This window comes from Crinia signifera, chromosome 1, assembly GCF_055691185.1.
Source record: "Crinia signifera chromosome 1, ASM5569118v1, whole genome shotgun sequence".
NCBI lineage: Eukaryota > Metazoa > Chordata > Amphibia > Anura > Myobatrachidae > Crinia > Crinia signifera.
The window spans coordinates 109,667,453-109,672,685 of record NC_139217.1 but is presented as its reverse complement, the minus strand read 5'-3'; positions in this window follow the sequence as shown (position 1 = coordinate 109,672,685).

Genomic DNA, 5,233 nt, shown 5'->3' with positions numbered 1-5,233 from the left:
CTCATTTTTATGTTGTTGTGTGAAAAGTGTTGTGGACATATTGCCCTATACACACAAATCTTGGTGGAGAAGAAAATAGTATTTACTCCGAGTTTCCTGTCCAGTTCCCAATGCTGACGATCATTCTTTCTCTCTTCTTGAAGTGTGTAGGCCCACACGGAACAAATGGACTATTATCCCATGGCACACAGGAAAATCCTGCTTATCGGTAACCAGAGTGAGTCAGGGCGATTCCTTGTCTGAATTATGAGTAGGGTATTCATATTTCCTGGCCTATTAGTATTTGTAGGACTGAGATGTTGATGCAGTGGGGGCACTACTAGTAGGCTCAAATCCTAAATCACCGTTGCCAACCTGGCCATATTACCAGGAAACATATAGATTCATTCATCTCTGTTTGAACCACTGGTAGAATCAGAATGCTACTACAGGTTGAGTATCCCTTATCCAGAATTCTTCTGGTCCCGGCCATTTCGTATAACAGATCATTCTGTATTTTGGAATATTTTTTTATTTGAATGATGTATCTTGCATTTATGTTGTATAAGCACATCATACACATGAAAAACACACAAACTGTTACGGACTTGGGGGTTACCCACCGTGGAAATCCGGAGGCAGTACGTGAGGATGCAGGAGGCAGGGAGCTGGAGATCAGGCGTGAGCCCGTAGCCGGGACCGCTGGTTAGAACGGCCACAGCGAAACCCTACACTGACTCTGTTGAGTCCCCCGGGCAGATGGAATACCCCTGCGGTAGTGCTAGGCTTCGCCTGTAGCCGCCGCGTTCGAAGGAGCCGGTTAAGCCTTCTCCGACCCCGATGCAGCCAGGTGTTATGTGGTGACAAGGGGTGAGCGATCGCCAGGGGGTATCTCAAAAGGCAGATCTAACTAACGGGCCTACCTGAAAAAAACCCTGACTAACCGGCACCAGGCCAAGGACGGGACAGCGCGACCGAGTCGCAAAAACCAGAACAAAGCAACAATAGGGTGCCACCAAACCAAACACACGCCAACATAAAAATAGTACTCTTAAAGTGACGGTACCCCAAAACAGACGTAAACCCACAGTTGTGGGCCTCTCCGAACCACGGAGAGCAGAACCAGGATAATAATGATTATAACTAAGGAGGAAGGGCCGCTTGCCCGTAGGAATAAAGAATAAGGAACCAGGCTCCACTGGAGCACTTACGTGACCGGCCCAAGACTGGACACTGACCGCAGCAATCGGGCGGCTGGATAACGGCTGGACTACGGCTGCACAGTGACCGCAGTGAGACGGCAGCTGGACAATTACTGATTAATTAATTAATTAGTGATTAATTACACCTAAAGATTCAGGGAGCTCCCAGGCTAGTGCTTAATTAGCTTAATTATCTCACAGCCTAGTGAATAAATTAAGCTCCCAGAACACAAAGCTGTAATGGCAACAGACCTGCCACTGGAGGCCACCAGTGAGTCAAAATGCCAAACAGAAACTGACAGAAAAACAGACTGGTTCCTGACAGTAACCCCCCCTTGAGGAGGGGTCAACAGACCCCAAAATCCAGACCTCCAAAAATTAAATGTATCTGGATTCTGGATAACGGGGCAAAGGCAACAGAAAGATGAACACAAGCTAAAACCATGGCTTGTCTCAGTGCCCCCCCTAGAGGGTGACCACAGGGCACAACCAAAAAGACAAACAAGATGATCCAGGAAAGCGAAAAAAGATTAATGCTTCTTTTTCTTTTTCCTAGATTTTGATGGAATCAGCAGTTTAAGGCCCCACACATTATCAGATCTGATGGTACCTTCTATCAAATCACAGCTATGGGTTACCAAATCAGAAACAGAGTTGAAGTCTCGATCTGAGGAGATCATGAGAGTCTTTTTAACAGATGGAATCTCAGAAAGGGAAGAATGTCTTAATTGGCCATAGGCAGAACTCTTATTGGATTCCCTAGACCCAGAATTACAGGTACCAGATGTGTCCAAAAATTTTTTGTCAGGAGTCAGTGAGACAAAACCAATAGCTAAACTCCTGGATTCCGGACCAAGCGATGAGGCAGAAGAATGAACAAACAGAGACTGTGAGTCTCCAGAAGCCAGGTCCTTAAGCCCCTGGCTTATGCTGGGCACCACATTTCCAGGAGCTGGTGGAACCCCATCCTTCTTTTTGGGACTGAACTTCTTAATAACAGCATCACAAAAAGAGGAGAGATCCTGAAGGCAAGGGTCACAACACCTGATCAGCTTGTAAGCCCATGTCTGAGGTCTACCCCTAAAGGCAGAAATGAGGAGGTATATAATATTAGTCCAAGTGACCCCTGAAGCTGGTCCTGATTCAAAAAGGGAAGTATAGTGTTTAACCAGGGCAATAAAATGGGCAAGATCTCCATCAAAAATGATGGACGTAGGGACATCCACCTCTGGGACCTCAGAACTGGAATTCTCTATGGGAACAACAACCTTTGGGTCTAAGATTTCTGAAGCCTCCCGAGAAGCTAGCAAGACAGAAATGCTCACTGGGTTTGCGACCCTCAAGAGCCTCGCTGAGGCTGTGGTCTTTGGGACCTCAGACAAGGATATGGCCACCCCTTCCGGGGACACAGCTTCTATGATACCACTTGAGGCTAGATGGACTGAGCCCCCCTCAGGGACCGGACTGGCAGAGCCCCCCCTCAGGGACCGGACTGGCAGAGCCCCCCTCAGGGACCGGACTGGCAGAGCCCCCCTCAGGGACCGGACTGGCAGAGCCCCCCTCAGGGACCGGACTGGCAGAGCCCCCCTCAGGGACCGGACTGGCAGAGCCCCCCTCAGGGACCGGACTGGCAGAGCCCCCCTCAGGGACCGGACTGGCAGAGCCCCCCTCAGGGACCGGACTGGCAGAGCCCCCCTCAGGGACCGGACTGGCAGAGCCCCCCTCAGGGACCGGACTGGCAGAGCCCCCCTCAGGGACCGGACTGGCAGAGCCCCCCTCAGGGACCGGACTGGCAGAGCCCCCCTCAGGGACCGGACTGGCAGAGCCCCCCTCAGGGACCGGACTGGCAGAGCCCCCCTCAGGGACCGGACTGACTTGCCCACCTTCTGGGGCGAAACAGGCCTTTGGGCCCCCACTCGGGGCTACGGCCTTTGGGCCCCCACTCGGGGCTACGGCCTTTGGGCCCCCACTCGGGGCTATGGCCTTTGGGCTGAACACTTTCCGCACGGTTTTTAGGAAACCCGGAAGATCCCTTAGGATGGGATCATCAGCCTCTATGAGAGGTTTAACCCACTCCAAAGCTCGTCCTCTAAAGCATGATAAGAGATAACGAACAGCAGAAGTAGGAGTTATCTTCATATTATGTGAGAAGTCCATTTTAGCGAGGAATTGCTGAGCAATTGGTCGGAGCTGGGCCAAATCTCCATCGAAGTATGGAGTGTTAGGAGTATCATCAGACATGCCCGGCGGGCCTTGGGCATCAAATTGGCTCGACTGACCTCGAGCACCACAAACGTTCAATGAGCCCCAAGCGCCCTTTCCGCTAGATGAGCCCCCGGCATCGGACTCGCCTTAGGAGACCGGGACTCCTGGATCCACAACCTCAGAGGCAACACCGAGAACCCCAAGATCGGGGAAGATGTCACTAGAAATCCCGGCTGAGACTGATGTCAGGGATTCTTTTTTCGGAGTTATGCCTCCCAAGGCCTCATCAGGAGCAATGACCTCCATAACTCCATGTGAGGTTAAGTTCCCCAAGACCCTCTTAGGGGCGACTGTTTCAAGGACCCCCTCTGGGATTATGCCACTTGAAGCCCCTTTTGAGGGAAAAACCTGAGACTCCTCTACAGGACTTAGCAACTCCAACATTGAAAGAACGTTGAGCTCCCTGACTGGAAGACTAGCATCCAACATCTTTCTGTCTGGAATCTTTGTGGATGAATTCCACATTCCCGTCTGATTCCGTACCACAACATGGGGCGCTCTAGTCCTAGGACCCCAGTTGTAAGTCGGAGCGCTACGTATGTGGGGGGTGTGGTCAGGTTCCTCCTGCTTAGAGGAGACCGGTATAGATGTAACCTCCTGATACCACTTGGATTGAGGAAAATCCTTCCCGGTACCACCACCAGGTCTGCGCAATTCGCAATACTGGAGAAAGTGGCCTGATTCCCCACAATACAGACATAGGTTAAAGTTTTTACGCCGTCGCCGCTCTTCTGGTGTGAGCCTTAGCCTTAAAAAAACTTCTATGTCCCTTCTGAATCTCCTGATCTGAAGTTTGACTGACTACCCCTTTAGCCAGGGTCTCCCTAGGAGCTGGTTGAGCCCCAAAAACCTCAGACAGATCCAGGAAAATTTGGGTTAACAGATCTTGCAATTGCAGAAATGACTGCTGTAGACCCTTAACCCGCTCAGGTTTTAATTCTGTAAAGGCCGTATTTAAGGCCATCAAGGAAACTTGCAAGGCCTGCATGATTAAGTACAGCAATGAAACAAACAGACAAGACCAACTGGGCAAGCTAAATAAAGCAAAACCCTGTAACGGGCAAAATGCGGGAAGAAAAAAAAATCTTAAAATGGACAAATCTATAAGTCCCGCAACCAATCAAAAACACCCAAATCACCTTGAAACAAAATTTTATATATGCATGTATACCTATGACTACTGTGAACACATGCATATATCGGTATGGCCAGTGATAATGTTACGGACTTGGGGGTTACCCACCGTGGAAATCCGGAGGCAGTACGTGAGGATGCAGGAGGCAGGGAGCTGGAGATCAGGCGTGAGCCCGTAGCCGGGACCGCTGGTTAGAACGGCCACAGCAAAACCCTACACTGACTCTGTTGAGTCCCCCGGGCAGATGGAATACCCCTGCGGTAGTGCTAGGCTTCGCCTGTAGCCGCCGCGTTCGAAGGAGCCGGTTAAGCCTGCTCCGACCCCGATGCAGCCAGGTGTTATGTGGTGACAAGGGGTGAGCGATCGCTAGGGGGTATCTCAAAAGGCAGATCTAACTAACGGGCCTACCTGAAAAAAACCCTGACTAACCGGCACCAGGCCAAGGACGGGACAGTGCGACCGAGTCGCAAACGCCAGAACAAAGCAACAATAGGGTGTCACCAAACCAAACACACGCCAACATAAAAATAGTACTCTTAAAGTGACGGTACCCCAAAACAGACGTAAACCCACAGTTGTGGGCCTCTCCGAACCACGGAGAGCAGAACCAGGATAATAATGATTATAACTAAGGAGGAAGGGCCGCTTGCCC